The sequence below is a fragment of the Phalangium opilio genome, unplaced genomic scaffold, assembly GCF_054372755.1.
Source record: "Phalangium opilio isolate 3A_F unplaced genomic scaffold, DU_Popi_V2 ptg000019l_1, whole genome shotgun sequence".
NCBI lineage: Eukaryota > Metazoa > Arthropoda > Arachnida > Opiliones > Phalangiidae > Phalangium > Phalangium opilio.
In genome coordinates this window covers 8,493,146-8,513,596 of record NW_028324152.1, presented here as the reverse complement: position 1 = coordinate 8,513,596, position 20,451 = coordinate 8,493,146, and the positions used below count along the sequence as shown (strand labels likewise).

Below are 20,451 nucleotides of genomic sequence, written 5' to 3'. Positions count from 1 at the left end.
TCAAAAGGTTGGTGGTTCGAGCCCATCCGGGAGCGGTGTTGAAAGGTCTCAGATGTGACGTAAAAAGTCAAAACTTTTCCGTATAACGTGACAACCATTTAATTTCTGAGCTTCCGTTGCGCAATGGTTAGCGCCGTCGGCTGTTAACCAAAAGGTTTGTGGTTCGAGCCCACCCGGGAGCGGTGTTGTGGGATCTCAAATGTAACGTAAAAAGCCAAAGTTTTTCCACAATACCTGACGAACATTTAATTTTTGGGCTTCCTTGGCGCAATGGTTAGCGCGTTCAGCTGTTAACCGAAAGGTTGGTGGTTCGAGCCCACCCGGGAGAGGTGTTGTGCGGTCTCAGATGTAGCGTAAAATGTCAAAACTTTTCCACAATACGTGACAACCATTTAATTTCTGAGCTTCCGTGGCTCAATGGTTAGCGCTTTCGGCTGTTAACCAATAGGTTTGTGGTTCGAGCCAACCCGGGAGCGGTGTTGTGGGATCTCAAATGTAACGTAAAAAGCCAAAGTTTTTCCACAATACCTGACGAACATTTAATTTTTGGGCTTCCTTGGCGCAATGGTTAGCGCGATCAGCTGTTAACCGAAAGGTTGGTGGTTCGAGCCCACCCGGGAGAGGTGTTGTGCGGTCTCAGATGTAGCGTAAAATGTCAAAACTTTTCCACAATACGTGACAACCATTTAATTTCTGAGCTTCCGTGGCTCAATGGTTAGCGCGTTCGGCTGTTAACCAATAGGTTTGTGGTTCGAGCCCACCCGGAAGCGGTGTTGTGGGATCTCAAATGTAACGTAAAAAGCCAAAGTTTTTCCACAATACCTGACGACCATTTAATCTTGGGCTTCCGTGGCGCAATGGTTAGCGCGTTCAGCTGTTAACCGAAAGGTTGGTGGTTCGAGCCCATCCGGGAGCGGTGTTGTGAGGTCTCAGATGTGACGTAAAAAGTCAAAGTTTTTCCACAATACTTGACGACCATTTAATTTTTGGGCTTTTAATTTTCGGTTAGCGCGTTCGGCTGTTAACCAAAACGTTGGTGGATCGAGCCCACCCGGGAGCGGTGTTGTGAGATCTCAAATGTAACGTAAAAATCCAAAGTTTTTCCACAATACCTGACGAACATTTAATCTTTGGGCTTCCGTTGCGCAATGGTTAGCGCCGTCGGCTTTTAACCGAAAGGTTGGTGGTTCGAGCCCATCCGGGAGCGGTGTTTTGAGGTCTTAGATGTAACGTAAAATTCAGAGTTTTTTAAAAATAAATGACGAACATTTAATTTTTGGGCTTCCATGGCGCAATGGTTAGCGCGTTCAGCTGTTATTCAAAAGGTTTGTGGTTCGAGCCCATCCGGGAGCGGTGTTGCAAGGTCTCAGATGTGACGTAAAAAGTCGATGTTTTTCCACAATACCAGACGACCATTTCATTTCTGAGCTTCCTTGGCTCCATGGTTAGCGCGTTCGGATGTTAACCAAAAGGTTTGTGGTTCGAGCCCATCCGGGAGCGGTGTTGTGAGGTCTCAGATGTGACGTAAAAAGTCAAAGTTTTTCCACAATACCTGACGACCATTTAATCTTGGGCTTCCGTGTCGCAATGTTTGGCGCGTTCGGCTGTTAACCGAAAGGTTGGTGGTTCGAGCCAACCCGGGAGCGGTGTTGTGGGATCTCAAATGTAATGTAAAATGCCAAAGTTTTTCCACAATACCTGACGACCATTTAATTTTTGGGCTTCCGTGGCGCAATGGTTAGCGCGTTCAGCTGTTAACCGAAAGGTTGGTGGTTCGAGCCCATCCGGGAACGGTGTTTTGAGGTCTTAGATGTAACGTAAAATTCAGAGTTTTTCCACAATACCTGACGACCATTTAATTTTTGGGCTTCCGTGGCGCAATGGTTAGCGCGTTCGGCTGTTAACCGAAAGGTTGGTGGTTCGAGCCCATCCGTGAGCGGTGTTGTGAGGTCTCAGATGTAACGTAAAAATCGTAAGTTTTTCCACAATACCTGACGAACATTTAATCTTTGGGCTTCCGTTGCGCAATGGTTAGCGCCGTCAGCTGTTAACTGAAAGGTTGGTGGTTCGAGCCCATCCGGGAGCGGTGTTTTGTGGTCTTAGATGTAACGTGAAATTCAGAGTTTTTTAAAAATAACTGACGAACATTTAATTTTTGGGCTTCCGTGGCGCAATGGTTAGCGCGTTCAGCTGTTATTCAAAAGGTTTGTGGTTCAAGCCCATCCGGGAGCGGTGTTGCAAGGTCTCAGATGTGACGTAAAAAGTCGATGTTTTTCCACAATACCTGACGACCATTTCATTTCTGAGCTTCCTTGGCTCCATGGTTAGCGCGTTCGGATGTTAACCAAAAGGTTTGTGGTTCGAGCCCATCCGGGAGCGGTGTTGTGAGGTCTCAGATGTGACGTAAAAAGTCAAAGTTTTTCCACAATACCTGACGACCATTTAATCTTGGGCTTCCGTGTCGCAATGTTTGGCGCGTTCGGCTGTTAACCGAAAGGTTGGTGGTTCGAGCCAACCCGGGAGCGGTGTTGTGGGATCTCAAATGTAATGTAAAATGCCAAAGTTTTTCCACAATACCTGACGACCATTTAATTTTTGGGCTTCCGTGGCGCAATGGTTAGCGCGTTCAGCTGTTAACCGAAAGGTTGGTGGTTCGAGCCCATCCGGGAACGGTGTTTTGAGGTCTTAGATGTAACGTAAAATTCAGAGTTTTTCCACAATACCTGACGACCATTTAATTTTTGGGCTTCCGTGGCGCAATGGTTAGCGCGTTCAGCTGTTATTCAAAAGGTTTGTGGTTTGAGCCCATCCGGGAGCGGTGTTGCAAGGTCTCAGATGTGACGTAAAAAGTCGATGTTTTTCCACAATACCTGACGACCATTTCATTTCTGAGCTTCCTTGGCTCCATGGTTAGCGCGTTCGGATGTTAACCAAAAGGTTTGTGGTTCGAGCCCATCCGGGAGCGGTGTTGTGAGGTCTCAGATTTGACGTAAAAAGTCAAAGTTTTTCCACAATACCTGACGACCATTTAATCTTGGGCTTCCGTGTCGCAATGTTTGGCGCGTTCGGCTGTTAACCGAAAGGTTGGTGGTTCGAGCCAACCCGGGAGCGGTGTTGTGGGATCTCAAATGTAATGTAAAATGCCAAAGTTTTTCCACAATACCTGACGACCATTTAATTTTTGGGCTTCCGTGGCGCAATGGTTAGCGCGTTTGGCTGTTAACGGAAAGGTTGGTGGTTCGAGCCCATCCGGGAGCGGTGTTGTGAGGTCTCAGATGTAACGTAAAATTCAGAGTTTTTCCAATATATCTGACGAACATTTAATTTTTGAGCTTCCGTGGCGCAATGGTTAGCGCGTTCAGCTGTTATTCAAAAGGTTGGTGGTTCGAGCCCATCCAGAGCGGTGTTGAAAGGTCTCAGATGTGACGTAAAAAGTCAAAACTTTTCCGTATAACGTGACAACCATTTAATTTCTGAGCTTCCGTGGCTCAATGGTTAGCGCGTTCGGCTGTTAACCAATAGGTTTGTGTTTCGATCCCACCCGGGAGCGGTGTTATGGGATCTCAAATGTAACGTAAAAAGCCAAAGTTTTTCCACAATACCTGACGAACATATAATTTTTGGGCTTCCGTGGCGCAATGTTTAGCGCGTTCAGCTGTTAACCGAAAGGTTGGTGGTTCGAGCCCATCCGGGAGCGGTGTTGTGAGGTCTCAGATGTAGCGTAAACAGTCAAAACTTTTCCACAATACGTGACAACCATTTAATTTCTGAGCTTCCGTGGCTCAATGGTTAGCGCGTTCGGCTGTTAACCAATAGGTTGGTGGTTCGAGCCAACCCGGGAGCGGTGTTGTGGGATCTCAAATGTAATGTAAAATGCCAAGGTTTTTCCACAATACCTGACGATGTAACGTGGAAATAATTAGTTAACTTAGTTAATTAAATTTCCGGTTACTTTAATTTAAAGTTTGTATGGCCGTCCCGGGTTTTACCTATCCTTTCACTATTGGGGGATGGTTCTTAAGTTAGTAATCGTTAGGTGTCTAGGGGTATGATTTGGATAAATAAATAGAACAGCTCTCAGTATATAACAGTAGTTGCAAGTTTAATGACGAGATTGAAAACAAATGTTTTAGGGGTACTATGACCCTTTTGAAAATAAATCAAAATAAAATAAAAAGAAATACGGTCAACGATACTGTGTTGTGGAAGCGACGATACGGTCAGTCCGCGGTTAGTAGTTCGTCGAGATGTGGCGACGGGCTTAACGTTACGTCCATCGTCGTGGCGTCGTAGCGTTTTACGAGATGTGGCGACGGGCTTTACGTTCGCCCTTTGTCGTGGCGTTTGGCGAGGTACGGTGGCTATTCTGTCGAAGTATGGCGACGGGCTTGCGTTACGTCCTTCGTTGTAACGGCGTAGCGGGTTGCGAGATGTGGCGACGGACTTTAGACGAGATCTTATTTTCGCGCACCCGCGAACGATTATTAATTCTCCGGTTAGAAGTATTGGGTACTCGCGAACGGTTAAATGGCGTCGCGAAGTTAAGTCCTTTTCGGGCCCACGAGAATGAATTATTTTAGTTTCCTGCGCGTTCAGTCTTTTGCGTTAGACTGCCTATACTTTCGGGCACTCGCGAACGGTTAATTTAGCGTCGCGAAGTTAAGTCCTTTTGGGCCCACGAGAATGGATTATTGAAGTTTCTCGTCGCGCACCACGGTAGATCCGTGTTAAGTTATCCCGGGTAATTTTAAAGTTTTTCGGCCGGGCGAGAGAGTCTAACCCTCCAGCCTAACGGTCCGGTTGATAACTCTGATTTCTTTTGTGTGGGCCAGGCTTTTATCCCTTTTTGGTGACTTCAGGCGCACCAATAGTTTACTCGCAACGAATTCGACTTCAGCCAATCAAATGCTTAATACAACTTAAAAAAAACGTGTTGACTTAGGACAAGACACGTGCACGTGCACTAAGAGGTCAGGGCTTGGTCGAGAGATATTCTAAAGAGGGATTGAGGTCGAAAAATATTGAAGAATGGCAAGGCAGGTGCGTGACCTGGCCAGCGGGTCGTCCCCGACCTTACCATTGAAAAGCGTGAAGTGCATGCGGCCTGGTACCGAGCTCGCATACCACACGCTGGGTTTTAAAAAGTATTTTCTTTTTGGATGTTTTAGGGTATTTTTATAAGTGTTCTTGATTTGGCGGGAACTTGATTTTGGCGGGAATTATTTAAATTTGCTGATTTTGGCGGGAATTATTTAAATTATTAAAATTTGGCGTTACAACTTATTTAAATTTGCTCATTTTGGCGGGAATTATTTAAATTATTAAAATTTGGCGTTACAACTCCCCCGGACTTAACGTCGAACGTCCTCGGGCGACCAAACCCTCAACAAATAAAAAAATTACAGCTAACTAAAACTTAAACATAAGAATTTAACACTTGTAAACAAAACTGAGATTCGCGAACATGTCAAACTTACAAATATAAAAAAAAAACTGTACAAGGTCATCAAGTAAACTTGAGTAATACTGGGGAATGACATGTCAAAAAAAAAAGGTTAAGCAATGGTAATAACACTATATACATGAAAAGAAACAACAGGCCTGAATAGAATACCAAAGGGCAAACTAAATTACGTAATAAAAAATAATAAAAGAAAAATCAAAATGTCTCAACAGAAAAACAGGCATGGGTGCACCTTGCTCCTCCCTAACAAATTTAGATGTCACTGCATTAATAACGCCGTGACACAACAAAAAATTACTGTGGATCAATGACCCTTCCCGTGAGGGTATTTCTGGGACGGAGTGTCCTTCCTCCGTATGGGATTGGTACCTCGTCCGCCTCATCATTCTGACCCATATCTGGGGCAGCAGGGGACGTTTCTAAATCGTTAATCTGAAGGTGAAGATTGGTTCGCTCAACATATGGTTTTAACTGCGAGATGTGATAGGTACCGAAAAGTAGCTTCTTGGAATCGACATTCTCTAACCTATAAGTCCGAGGACTAATCTTTTTGCTTATCCTAAAGGGACCTTCATATTTGGGCGCCAGTTTTGCGGCAAAATTATCCGCAGCTTGAGAAAGCTGGTGCGTACGCTTGAGCGCCAGTTCTCCCTCCTCCATCTCAAAATCCCTATGTCTCCTATCGTAATGGGTTTTCTGGCGAAGTTGGGCTTTTTTCAGACTCTTATACCCCTCTTCCAAGGCGTTTTGTACCTTTGGAATAAGATGAAGGCCAAAGCTACGCTCAATCTCATCAGAGACATAGTGAGAGGGGTCAGCGGGGGAAACTGCGCTAGCAATAGTACGGATTTCTCTACCGAACATAAGTTCCGCGGGACTAAAACTTGTTGAATCATGAATCGCGCTCCGGATGGCCATTGCGTATTGCTGGAGGCCCATGTCCCAATCTTGGTGATTGTCGGTGACATAAGATGCTATCATCGTGCCCAAGATTTGGTTATATCGTTCTGTCAGATTCTCTTGAGCATGGTACAGGGAAGCAAAACGTTGTTTAATGCCCAGTCTCTGGCAAACCCCAGAAAATACTTTTCCTACAAATTGGCGGCCGTTGTCGCTGACTATTGCAGACGGCAAACCAAATCGGGAGAATACATCGTCAATTAAGTGACGGACTATTGGGGCGGTGGTTGCCGCGCGTAGGGGGAAAACTTCCACCCACTTAGTGAGGTAATCGGAAACTACCAATATAAATTTAAACCCTCTTTTGCTCCTTGGAAATGGCCCCTTCAAGTCAATGGATATGACATCCCATGGGTTCGCTACCTCTGAACTGTTCATTAACCCTGCGGGTAATTGACGCGGGACTTTGTGTTTTTGGCACACAGCGCAAGAGTTACAGTACTTCAGGATGTCCAAAGTCATTCCGTCCCAAACGAATTGGCTTTGGATGCGTTTGATGGTTTTCTTGGACCCCAAATGCCCGGCCGACTGAAGGTCGTGGCTTAAATGTAGAATTCGGGCTTTAAGGTCATCGGGAACCAAGATTTTGTATGGGTCAGAAGAGGTACGACCCATTTTCCCAGAATCCTTATAGAGTATGCCCTGGCGAAATTCGCATAGGGGGGCCTTACGTTCAACCCACGCACGTAATTTCGGGTCACTAGGTGATTCATTATCCATTAGATAAGCGATTAAAGGACCTAATTTGGGATCACTCGCATGGGTTTCCACCAATTCAGCGTTATCGTATAGGCGGACTGGAGAATTAGCGGGATTTGTGACAGAAATGGCTGTCACCCGGCCTAACTCGCAGGTGTCAGTTTCGGGTATACGGGACAGAGCGTCTGCTACCACGTTATCTTTCCCAGGAATGTGTTTAATTTCGAAATCAAAGGCCTGTAGGCGACTGTTCCAGCGCGAGAGCTTTCCTGTCGGGTCGGGTGCGTTTTTCAACCAACGGAGGGCGCTGTGGTCCGTATATATCTCGAAATGAGTTCCTTCTATATAGGGACGGAACTTCTCTACGGCAAAGAGAATACCAAGGCATTCTCTTTCCGTCGTGGAGTATTTTTGCTTCGCTGTACTAAGGGACCTACTAGCATATTGCACTACGTGCTTTTTCCATCAATGATTTGGGAGAGAACCCCACCTAACCCACAGTTGGAGGTATCCGCGTGAATTATAAACTTATGGTTATAATCGGGGGCTCGTAGAATAGGGGCTGTAGACAAAAGGTGCTTGAGGTGATTAAAGGCAGACTCCTGGCTCTCCGTCCAACTCCATTTAACGTCTTTATGTAAGAGGTTGTTCAAGGGCTGCGCGAGTTTCGAGAAGTCCTTAATGAAGCGCCTGTAGTAGGCAGCCATGCCCAAGAAGCGTCGTAGTTGACGTATGCTTTTAGGGGTTGGAAAGTTTTGCATGGAGTCGGTCTTGTCGGGATCCACCTTTATTCCGTCATAATTAACTATATGCCCTAAAATTCTACACTCTTGTTGGCAAAACTGCGTCTTAGACGCCTTAACGGTAAGACCCGCGTTTAAGAAGCGCTTAAAAACTTCCTCTAGTGTGGATAGATGTTCTTCAAAACTAGGCGACGCGATAATAATAACGTCAAGGTAAGCGCAAACTCCTGACCCATTTCAATTCAATAACATATTATTCACCATGCGCTGGAAGGTGGCGGGCGCGTTTGTCAACCCAAACATTAAAACTTTAGGTCGAAACAGACCTCGATGAGTGACGAACGCCGCAATGTCACGGTGGGGCTCGTGTAGCGGCACCTGGTGGTAACCACTCCGCATATCCAGCGTGGTGATAAACTTTGGTTTACGCATCGATTCCAAAATGTCATCGATACGGGGAAGGGGGTATGCATCCTTCCGTGTAACTGCATTGGTTTTGCGATAATCTATACACATGCGGTATTCGCCTGGCTCCTTTTTAGGAATCAAAATTACAGGGGCAGCCCAGGGACCGCTGGAAGGCTCAATAACATCTTGGGCCAACATATCGTCTATCAATTGGTTCATGATTTCGCGCTTAACTGGGGAGACGCGATAGGGGGCGCTAGCGATAGGTAAATTATTCCCCACATCTAGGTAATGCTCCACTCGATGGGTTCTCCCTGGCACTAAGGAAAATATAGTCTGATACTTCCAGACCAATGTTTCTAGTTGCGATTGCTTGGTGGGTTCCAAAGGTGACGTTGCTAGGGCTGACTTTATACCTTCAATATCTATGGGGTTTTGACAGGGCCTTAACGTAGAAACACTGCCTCTGAGCGTAGTGGGGGAGTAAAAAGGAATCTTTTCAATATCGGTGTCTGCAAAACTAAAATGGCCCTTCCCATAATCTATAGTCATGCCCACGTGATTTAAAATATCTCTTCCCAAGATGCAAGCATAACGAAGGTTATCTACATATGCGGCTTCAAAGTTAACTAGTTTTCTTGGTAGGCCGAATGGGACAGTCACTACTCCCTGAGTGGAAAGAAGCGTTGAATCTGGTTGCTCTAGCGCTAAGTTTTTATGACGGGTTGAATATCCTAATTGCTCTAAATGAGATTTCAAGTTACTGTGAATAAGGGTATGTGTCGATCCAGGGTCGATTAAAGCTAAGCAGCGGGTGGCGCCAATAAAAATTTCAAGAAAGTCTTGTTTCCCTAAAAGTAGAGGGTTCCCTGGTGGCGAAATTCCCGCGCTCATATTTGGGGGTGTTAGTGCGTTTGGGGCGCTTCCGTTGGAAGACGACCCCCCTGACTTTCGTCGCCCCCCTCTCCGTTTCCCGAAACTGACTTCGGTGTCACCTCGGGGCAATAAGGGCGAATGTGTCCCACCTTTTGACAGTTGCTGCATGTGAGGTTGGGGTTAAAATAAGTATTCTCCGCCCATGAGCGTGAATTAGGAGGGTGCGAAGTGGCCTGATTAAACTGACCATTGTTTCTACGAGGAAAACTATTATTTTGTGGTGGCCGGTAGGTCTGAGAATTTGGTCGACCGCTATTCCCATAAGTATTATTCTGGCGATTACTATTATTAGGAGCGTTGCTATAAGTACGAGCTGGGGGCATGTTATTAACTTTCTTATTGGCCCCTGTACTAGCGGCTTCTTCCCGTTTTTCGCTACGAACCACCTGTTCAATACCCATGGCATCATCCAGTAAATCTCTGCTATTGGTGTAGGTTTTGGTCATGAGATACTTTTTAATCTCATTTCGGAGATTACTTCTGATAGTAGCTGTCTGTTCTAACTCTGATACGGGGGTGTTTAGTTGTCTAAATAATTTTTGGATTTGCTCCACGAACTCACAAACGCTTTCTTGCGGTTTTTGGATGCGTTCCCTAATTTTGGTATGAACTCTTTCGTCATTACCGGCTCGTTCAAAGCGAGATCGCAACCCTCTCTCAAAGGCTTCCCACGTGTTAAAGGGGCGGTTATCGAGATAAAAATCAAGGGCCGGACCAAGAAGCATGGTTGGCAGCACGCGATTAAGAAAATCCGCGTCAGGGACGTTATGAGCGAGACGCATCTGCAGGGCGCGTTTCAGAAAATCCTTTGGACCGGGGTCCGTAGGGTTTCCAGAGTAGGGAGCCGTTTGAAAGGGGGTGGCGTACATAATTGGGCCGGTTGTGAAGTTGCTACCTGCGGCGTTCACCGATTGCAAACTTGGGGGCGCCATTGGGACCGTAGGGAACATTTGGGACGGTGGAGGCCCATTCACGGAAACGTTAGGGGACCAGGTGGCTATTGAACTTGGGGTGCCCATTGTGTTTGCTGGTTGAAAACCAGTTGAAGGTTGCATTAGCACTGTAGAGGGTACTACATTCGTGGGGCAGTTTAAATTGGCCGGGGTAGGCTGCAGCATAGATGGCGTTAACCCTGTAGGGGGGCCTACATTATTTGAAATTGGCGGGTTTGGTGTTTGCACCAACCCTGTAGGGGAACCTACTAGATTTGCATTTGACATAAGCGTCGTTTGTGTTAACCCTGGAGGGGTACCTACATTACTCAAATTTTGGGTCTGACTGGCTAATACTTGGAGTAACATGGTTTCTAACTGTGTTTGTTTAGCCGCTTGCTGGGTCAACTGAGCCATGATATTGGTCAGCACATCCGTAACGGAAGGAGGGGTGCTGGAGACATTGGCGGTAGCAGGGGTTAAAGACTGCTGGTTACTCGGGCCTGAGCCAGAGGCAGCCTGGTTAATTAATGGATTAGGGGTACCCACATTACTCGATAGCGGGGGTGTGTGGGCCATTACGGGTAGAGCTCGGCATTTTCGATCAATTATCCACTTTATTTTATCTTTATCCATACCCGAAAATTATCCACAGAACTTACATGTTAAATCGTATTATAATCCACAAATTTGTTTATAAATAATCGGTTATCCACCAATTTGTGGATAATTGATCGAAAATGCCGAGCTCTAATTACGGGGTGAGCATTTACCGTGCTGGTTAAACCACCATAGATAAATCACGTGGGCATGACTATAGATTATGGGAAGGGCCATTTTAGTTTTGCAGACACCGATATTGAAAAGATTCCTTTTTACTCCCCCACTACGCTCAGAGGCAGTGTTTCTACGTTAAGGCCCTGTCAAAACCCCATAGATATTGAAGGTATAAAGTCAGCCCTAGCAACGTCACCTTTGGAACCCACCAAGCAATCGCAACTAGAAACATTGGTCTGGAAGTATCAGCGCAATGGTTAGCGCCGTCGGCTGTTAACCAAAAGGTTGGTGGTTCGAGCCCACCCGGGAGAGGTGTTGTGCGGTCTCAGATGTAGCGTAAAATGTCAAAACTTTTCCACAATACGTGACAACCATTTAATTTCTGAGCTTCCGTGGCTCAATGGTTAGCGCGTTCGGCTGTTAACCAATAGGTTTGTGGTTCGAGCCCACCCGGGAGCGGTGTTGTGGGATCTCAAATGTAACGTAAAAAGCCAAAGTTTTTCCACAATACCTGACGAACATTTAATTTTTGGGCTTTTAATTTTCGGTTAGCGCGTTCGGCTGTTAACCAAAACGTTGGTGGATCGAGCCCACCCGGGAGCGGTGTTGTGAGAACGTAAAAAGTCAAAGTTTTTCCACAATACCTGACGACCATTTAATCTTGGGATTCCGTGGCGCAATGCTTAGCGCGTTCGGCTGTTAACCGAAAGGTTGGTGGTTCGAGCCCCCCCGGGAGCGGTGTTGTGAAGTCTCAAATGCAACGTAAAAAGCCAAAACTTTTCCACATAACGTGACAACCATGTAATTTCTGAGCTTCCGTGGCTCAATGGTTAGCGCGTTCGGCTGTTAGTCAATATGTTTGTGTTTCGAGCCCACCCGGGAGCGGTGTTGTGGGATCTCAAATGTAATGTAAAATGCCAAAGTTTTTCCACAATACCTGACGACCATTTAATTTTTGGGCTTCCGTAGCGCAATGGTTAGAGCGTTCGGCTGTTAACTGAAAGGTTGGTGGTTCGAGCCCATCCGGGAGCGGTGTTGTGAGGTCTCAGATGTGACGTAAAAAGTCAAAGTTTTTCCAAAATACCTGACGACCATTTAATCTTGGGCTTCCGTGGCGCAATGGTTAGCGCGTTCGGCTGTTAGCCGAAAGGTTGGTGGTTCGAGCCAACCCGGGAGCGGTGTTGTGGGATCTCAAATGTAATGTAAAATGCCAAAGTTTTTCCACAATACCTTACGACCATTTAATTTTTGGGCTTCCGTGGCGCAATGGTTAGCGCGTTCGGCTGTTAACTGAAAGGTTGGTGGTTCGAGCCCATCCGGGAGCGGTGTTGTGAGGTCTTAGATGTGACGTAAAAAGTCAAAGTTTTTCCACAGTACCTGACGACCTTTTAATTTTTGGGCTTCCGTGGCGCAATGGTTAGCGCGTTCGGCTGTTAACCAATAGGTTTGTGGTTCGAGCCCAAACGGGAGCGGTGTTGTGGGATCTCAAATGTAACGTAAAAAGTCAAAGTTTTTCCACAATACCTGACGACCATTTAATCTTGGGCTTCCGTGGCGCAATGGTTAGCGCGTTCGGCTGTTAACCGAAAGGTTGGTGGTTCGAGCCCACCCGGGAGCGGTGTTGTGAAGTCTCAAATGTAACGTAAAAAGCCAAAGTTTTTCCACAATACCTGACGACCATTTGATTTTTGGGCTTCCGTGGCGCAATTTTTAGCGCGTTCGGCTGTTAACCGAGAGGCTGGTGGTTCGAGCCTACCCGGAAGTGGTGTTGTGGGGTCTCAGAAGTAGCGTAAAAAGTCAAAACTTTTCCACAATACGTGACAACCATTTAATTTCTGAGCTTCCGTGGCTCAATGGTTAGCGCGTTCGGCTGTTAACCAATAGGTTTGTGGTTCGAGCCCACCCGGAAGCGGTGTTGTGGGATCTCAAATGTAACGTAAAAAGCCAAAGTTTTTCCACAATACCTGACGAACATTTAATTTTTGGGCTTTTAATTTTCGGTTAGCGCGTTCGGCTGTTAACCAAAACGTTGGTGGATCGAGCCCACCCGGGAGCGGTGTTGTGAGAACGTAAAAAGTCAAAGTTTTTCCACAATACCTGACGACCATTTAATCTTGGGATTCCGTGGCGCAATGGTTAGCGCGTTCGGCTGTTAACCGAAAGGTTGGTGGTTCGAGCCCCCCCGGGAGCGGTGTTGTGAAGTCTCAAATGCAACGTAAAAAGCCAAAACTTTTCCACATAACGTGACAACCATGTAATTTCTGAGCTTCCGTGGCTCAATGGTTAGCGCGTTCGGCTGTTAGTCAATATGTTTGTGTTTCGAGCCCACCCGGGAGCGGTGTTGTGGGATCTCAAATGTAATGTAAAATGCCAAAGTTTTTCCACAATACCTGACGACCATTTAATTTTTGGGCTTCCGTAGCGCAATGGTTAGAGCGTTCGGCTGTTAACTGAAAGGTTGGTGGTTCGAGCCCATCCGGGAGCGGTGTTGTGAGGTCTCAGATGTGACGTAAAAAGTCAAAGTTTTTCCACAATACCTGACGACCATTTAATCTTGGGCTTCCGTGGCGCAATGGTTAGCGCGTTCGGCTGTTAGCCGAAAGGTTGGTGGTTCGAGCCAACCCGGGAGCGGTGTTGTGGGATCTCAAATGTAATGTAAAATGCCAAAGTTTTTCCACAATACCTTACGACCATTTAATTTTTGGGCTTCCGTGGCGCAATGGTTAGCGCGTTCGGCTGTTAACTGAAAGGTTGGTGGTTCGAGCCCATCCGGGAGCGGTGTTGTGAGGTCTTAGATGTGACGTAAAAAGTCAAAGTTTTTCCACAATACCTGACGACCTTTTAATTTTTGGGCTTCCGTTGCGCAATGGTTAGCGCCGTCGGCTGTTAACCAAAAGGTTTGTGGTTCGAGCCCATCCGGGAGCGGTGTTGTGAGGTCTTAGATGTGACGTAAAAAGTCAAAGTTTTTCCACAGTACCTGACGACCTTTTAATTTTTGGGCTTCCGTGGCGCAATGGTTAGCGCGTTCGGCTGTTAACCAATAGGTTTGTGGTTCGAGCCCAAACGGGAGCGGTGTTGTGGGATCTCAAATGTAACGTAAAAAGTCAAAGTTTTTCCACAATACCTGACGACCATTTAATCTTGGGCTTCCGTGGCGCAATGGTTAGCGCGTTCGGCTGTTAACCGAAAGGTTGGTGGTTCGAGCCCACCCGGGAGCGGTGTTGTGAAGTCTCAAATGTAACGTAAAAAGCCAAAGTTTTTCCACAATACCTGACGACCATTTGATTTTTGGGCTTCCGTGGCGCAATTTTTAGCGCGTTCGGCTGTTAACCGAGAGGCTGGTGGTTCGAGCCTACCCGGAAGTGGTGTTGTGGGGTCTCAGAAGTAGCGTAAAAAGTCAAATCTTTTCCACATAACGTGACAACCATTTAATTTCTGAGCTTCCGTGGCTCAATGGTTAGCGCGTTCGGCTGTTAACGAATAGGTTTGTGTTTCGAGCCCACCCGGGAGCGGTGTTGTGGGATCTCAAATGTAACGTAAAAAGCCAAAACTTTTCCACAATACCTGACGAATATTTAATTTTTGGGCTTCCGTGGCGCAATGGTTAGCGCGTTCAGCTGTTAACAGAAAGGTTGGTGGTTCGAGCCCATCCGGGAGCGGTGTTGTGAGGTCTGAGATGTGACGTAAAAAGTCAAAGTTTTTCCACAATACCTGACGACCATTTAGTTTTTGGGCTTTTAATTTTCGGTTAGCGCGTTCGGCTGTTAACCAAAAGGTTGGTGGATCGAGCCCACCCGGGAGCGGTGTTGTGAGATCTCAAATGTAACGTAAAAATCCAAAGTTTTTCCACAATACCTGACGAACATTTAATCTTTGGGTTTCCGTGGCGCAATGGTTAGCGCGTTCGGCTGTTAACCGAGAGGCTGGTGGTTCGAGCCCACCCGGAAGTGGTGTTGTGGGGTCTCACATGTAGCGTAAACAGTCAAAACTTTTCCACAATACGTGACAACCATTTAATTTCTGGGCTTCCGTGGCTCAATGGTTAGCGCATTCGGCTGTTAACCAATAGGTTGGTGGTTCGAGCCAACCCGGGAGCGGTTTTGTGTGATCTCATATGTAATGTAAAATGCCAAAGTTTTTCCACAATACCTGACGACCATTTAGTTTTTGGGCTTTTAATTTTCGGTTAGCGCGTTCGGCTGTTAACCAAAAGGTTGGTGGATCGAGCCCACCCGGGAGCGGTGTTGTGAGATCTCAAATGTAACGTAAAAATCCAAAGTTTTTCCACAATACCTGACGAACATTTAATCTTTGGTTTTCCGTGGCGCAATGGTTAGCGCGTTCGGCTGTTAACCGAGAGGCTGGTGGTTCGAGCCCACCCGGAAGTGGTGTTGTGGGGTCTCACATGTAGCGTAAACAGTCAAAACGTTTCCACAATACGTGACAACCATTTAATTTCTGGGCTTCCGTGGCTCAATGGTTAGCGCATTCGGCTGTTAACCAATAGGTTGGTGGTTCGAGCCAACCCGGGAGCGGTTTTGTGTGATCTCATATGTAATGTAAAATGCCAAAGTTTTTCCACAATACCTGACGACCATTTAATTTTTGGGCTTCCGTGGCGCAATGGTTAGCGCGTTCGGCTGTTAACCGAAAGGTTGGTGGTTCGAGCCCATCCGTGAGCGGTGTTGTGAGGTCTCAGATGTGACGTAAAAAGTCAAAGTTTTTCCACAATACCTGACGAACATTTAATTTTTGGGCTTCCGTGGCGCAATGGTTTGCGCGTTCGGCTGTTAACCGAAATGTTGGTGGTTCGAGCCCACCCCGGAGCGGTGTTGTGAGATCTCACATGTAACGTAAAAATCGTAAGTTTTTCCACAAAACCTGACGAACATTTAATCTTTGGGCTTCCGTTGCGCAATGGTTAGCGCCGTCGCCTGTTAACCAAAAGGTTTGTGGTTCGAGCCCACCCGGGAGCGGTGTGTTGAGGTCTCAGATGTGACGTAAAAAGTCAAAGTTTTTCCACAATACGTGACGACCAATTAATCTTGGGCTTCCGTGGCGCAATGGTTAGCGCGTTCGGCTGTTAACCGAAAGGTTGGTGGTTCGAGCCCACCCGGGAGCCGTGTTGTGAGGTCTCAAATGTAAAAAGCCAAAGTTTTTCCACAATACCTCACGACCATTTGATTTTTGGGCTTCCGTGGCGCAACGGTTAGCGCGTTCGGCTGTTAACCGAGAGGCTGGTGGTTCGAGCGCACCCGGAAGTGGTGTTGTGGGGTCTCAGAAGTAGCGTAAAAAGTCAAAACTTTTCCATATAACGTGACAACCATTTAATTTCTGGGCTTCCGTGGCTCAATGGTTAGCGCGTTCGGCTGTTAACCAATAGGTTGGTGGTTCGAGCCCACCTGGGAGCGGTGATGTGGGATCTCAAATGTAATGTAAAATGCCAAAGATTTTCCACAATACCTGACGACCATTTATCTTTTGGACTTCCGTGGCGCAATGGTTAGCGCGTTCGGCTGTTAACTGAAAGGTTGGTGGTTCGAGCCCATCCGGGAGCGGTGTTGTGAGGTCTCAGATGTGACGTAAAAAGTCAAAGTTTTTCCACAATACCTGACGACCATTTAATTTTTGGGCTTCCGTGGCGCAATGGTTAGCGCGTTCGGCTGGTAACCGAGAGGCTGGTGGTTCGAGCCCACCCGGAAGTGGTGTTGTGGGGTCTCAGAAGTAGCGTAAAAAGTCAAAACTTTTCCACATAACGTGACAACCATTTATTTTCTGAGCTTCCGTGGCTCAATGGTTAGCGCGTTCGGCTGTTAACCAATAGGTTTGTGTTTCGAGCCCACCCTGGAGCGGTGTTTTGGGATCTCAAATGTAACGTAAAAAGCCGAAGTTTTTCCACAATACCTGACGAACATTTAATTTTTGGGCTTCCGTGGCGCAATGGTTAGCGCGTTCAGCTGTTAACCGAAAGGTTGGTGGTTCGAGCCCATCCGGGAGCGGTGTTGTGAGGTCTCAGATGTAGCGTAAACAGTCAAAACTTTTCCACAATACGTGACAACCATTTAATTTCTGAGCTTCCGTGGCTCAATGGTTAGCGCGTTCGGCTGTTAACCAATAGGTTGGAGGTTCGAGCCAACCCGGGAGCGGTGTTGTGGGATCTCAAATGTAATGTAAAATGCCAAAGTTTTTCCACAATACCTGACGACCATTTAATCTTGGGCTTCCGTGGCGCAATGGTTAGCGCGTTCGGCTGTTAACTGAAAGGTTGGTGGTTCGAGCCCATCCGGGAGCGGTGTTGTGAGGTCTCAGATGTGACGTAAAAAGTCAAAGTTTTTCCACAATACCTGACGACCATTTAATCTTGGGCTTCCGTGGCGCAATGGTTAGCGCGTTCGGCTGTTAGCCGAAAGGTTGGTGGTTCGAGCCAACCCGGGAGCGGTGTTGTGGGATCTCAAATGTAATGTAAAATGCCAAAGTTTTTCCACAATACCTGACGACCTTTTAATTTTTGGGCTTCCGTGGCGCAATGGTTAGCGCGTTCGGCTGTTAACTAATAGGTTTGTGGTTCGAGTCCTCCCGGGAGCGGTGTTGTCGGATCTCAAATGTAACGTAAAAAGTCAAAGTTTTTCCACAATACCTGACGACCATTTAGTTTTTGGGCTTTTAATTTTCGGTTAGCGCGTTCGGCTGTTAACCAAAAGGTTGGTCGATCGAGCCCACCCGGGAGCGGTGTTGTGAGATCTCAAATGTAACGTAAAAATCCAAAGTTCTTCCACAATACCTGACGAACATTTAATCTTTGGGTTTCCGTGGCGCAATGGTTAGCGCGTTCGGCTGTTAACTGAAAGGTTGGTGGTTCGAGCCCATCCGGGAGCGGTGTTGTGAGGTCTCAGATGTGACGTAAAATGCCAAAGTTTTTCCACAATACCTGACGACCTTTTAATTTTTGGGCTTCCGTGGCGCAATGGTTAGCGCGTTCGGCTGTTAACCAATAGGTTTGTGGTTCGAGTCCTCCCGGGAGCGGTGTTGTCGGATCTCAAATGTAACGTAAAAAGTCAAAGTTTTTCCACAATACCTGACGAATATTTAATTTTTGGGCTTCCGTGGCGCAATGGTTAGCGCGTTCAGCTGTTAACCGAAAGGTTGGTGGTTCGAGCCCATCCGGGAGCGGTGTTGTGAGGTCTGAGATGTGACGTAAAAAGTCAAAGTTTTTCCACAATACCTGACGACCATTTAGTTTTTGGGCTTTTAATTTTCGGTTAGCGCGTTCGGCTGTTAACCAAAAGGTTGGTCGATCGAGCCCACCCGGGAGCGGTGTTGTGAGATCTCAAATGTAACGTAAAAATCCAAAGTTCTTCCACAATACCTGACGAACATTTAATCTTTGGGTTTCCGTGGCGCAATGGTTAGCGCGTTCGGCTGTTAACCGAAAGGTTGGTGGTTCGAGCCCACCCGGGAGCGGTGTTGTGAAGTCTCAAATGTAACGTAAAAAGCCAAAGTTTTTCCACAATACCTGACGACCTTTTAATTTTTGGGCTTCTGTGGCGCAATGGTTAGCGCGTTCGGCTGTTAACCAATAGGTTTGTGGTTCGAGTCCACCCGGGAGCGGTGTTGTCGGATCTCAAATGTAACGTAAAAAGTCAAAGTTTTTCCACAATACCTGACGACCATTTAATCTTGGGCTTCCGTGACGCAATGGTTAGCGCGTTCGGCTGTTAACCGAAAGGTTGGTGGTTCGAGCCCACCCAAGAGTGGTGTTGTGAAGTCTCAAATGTAACGTAAAAAGCCAAAGTTTTACCACAATACCTGACGACCATTTGATTTTTGGGCTTCCGTGGCGCAATGGTTAGCGCGTTCGGCTGTTAACCGAGAGGCTGGTGGTTCGAGCCTACCCGGAAGTGGTGTTGTGGGGTCTCAGAAGTAGCGTAAAAAGTCAAAACTTTTCCACATAACGTGACAACCATTTAATTTCTGAGCTTCCGTGGCTCAATGGTTAGCGCGTTCGGCTGTTAACGAATAGGTTTGTGTTTCGAGCCCACCCGGGAGCGGTGTTGTGGGATCACAAATGTAACGTAAAAAGCCAAAACTTTTCCACAATACCTGACGAATATTTAATTTTTGGGCTTCCGTGGCGCAATGGTTAGCGCGTTCAGCTGTTAACCGAAAGGTTGGTGGTTCGAGCCCATCCGGGAGCGGTGTTGTGAGGTCTGAGATGTGACGTAAAAAGTCAAAGTTTTTCCACAATACCTGACGACCATTTAGTTTTTGGGCTTTTAATTTTCGGTTAGCGCGTTCAGGCTGTTAACCAAAAGGTTGGTCGATCGAGCCCACCCGGGAGCGGTGTTGTGAGATCTCAAATGTAACGTAAAAATCCAAAGTTTTTCCACAATACCTGACGAACATTTAATCTTTGGGTTTCCGTGGCGCAATGGTTAGCGCGTTCGGTTGTTAACCGAAAGGTTGGTGGTTCGAGCCCACCCGGGAGCGGTGTTGTGAAGTCTCAAATGTAACGTAAAAAGCCAAAGTTTTTCCACAATACCTGACGACCTTTTAATTTTTGGGCTTCCGTGGCGCAATGGTTAGCGCGTTCGGCTGTTAACCAATAGGTTTGTGGTTCGAGTCCACCCGGGAGCGGTGTTGTCGGATCTCAAATGTAACGTAAAAAGTCAAAGTTTTTCCACAATACCTGACGACCATTTAATCTTGGGCTTCCGTGACGCAATGGTTAGCGCGTTCGGCTGTTAACCGAAAGGTTGGTGGTTCGAGCCCACCCGGGAGTGGTGTTGTGAAGTCTCAAATGTAACGTAAAAAGCCAAAGTTTTTCCAAAATACCTGACGACCATTTGATTTTTGGGCTTCCGTGGCGCAATGGTTAGCGCGTTCGGCTGTTAAACGAGAGGCTGGTGGTTCGAGCCTACCCGGAAGTGGTGTTGTGGGGTCTCAGAAGTAGCGTAAAAAGTCAAAACTTTTCCACATAACGTGACAACCATTTAATTTCTGAGCTTCCGTGGCTCAATGGTTAGCGCGTTCGGCTGTTAACGAATAGGTTTGTGTTTCGAGCCCACCCGGGAGCGGTGTTGTGGGATCTCAAATGTAACGGAAAAAGCCAAAACTTTTCCACAATACCTGACGAATATTTAATTTTTGGGCTTCCGTGGCGCAATGGTTAGCGCGTTCAGCTGTTAACCGAAAGGTTGGTGGTTCGAGCCCATCCGGGAGCGGTGTTGTGAGGTCTGAGATGTGACGTAAAAAGTCAAAGTTTTTCCACAATACCTGACGACCATTTAGTTTTTGGGCTTTTAATTTTCGGTTAGCGCGTTCGGCTGTTAACCAAAAGGTTGTTGGATCGAGCCCACCCGGGAGCGGTGTTGTGAGATCTCAAATGTAACGTAAAAAGCCAAAGTTTTTCCACAATACCTGACGAACATTTAATCTTTGGGTTTCCGTGGCGCAATGGTTAGCGCGTTCGGCTGTTAACCGAGAGGCTGGTGGTTCGAGCCCACCCGGAAGTGGTGTTGTGTGGTCTCACATG

General features: G+C 46.8%; 3 non-coding genes across 3 annotated transcripts; all 3 read left to right on the top strand.

The window, feature by feature from the left end:
• Positions 1 to 12,464: 12,464 nt before the first annotated feature.
• TRNAN-GUU (transfer RNA asparagine (anticodon GUU)) lies at positions 12,465 to 12,537 on the top strand. The gene has a single exon. It is a non-coding gene; the product is annotated as a tRNA-Asn (tRNA).
• Positions 12,538 to 14,064: 1,527 nt separating this feature from the next.
• On the top strand, positions 14,065 to 14,137 carry TRNAN-GUU (transfer RNA asparagine (anticodon GUU)). Its single transcript has one exon. It is a non-coding gene; the product is annotated as a tRNA-Asn (tRNA).
• Positions 14,138 to 16,551: 2,414 nt separating this feature from the next.
• TRNAT-GGU (transfer RNA threonine (anticodon GGU)) lies at positions 16,552 to 16,624 on the top strand. The gene has a single exon. It is a non-coding gene; the product is annotated as a tRNA-Thr (tRNA).
• Positions 16,625 to 20,451: the final 3,827 nt, after the last annotated feature.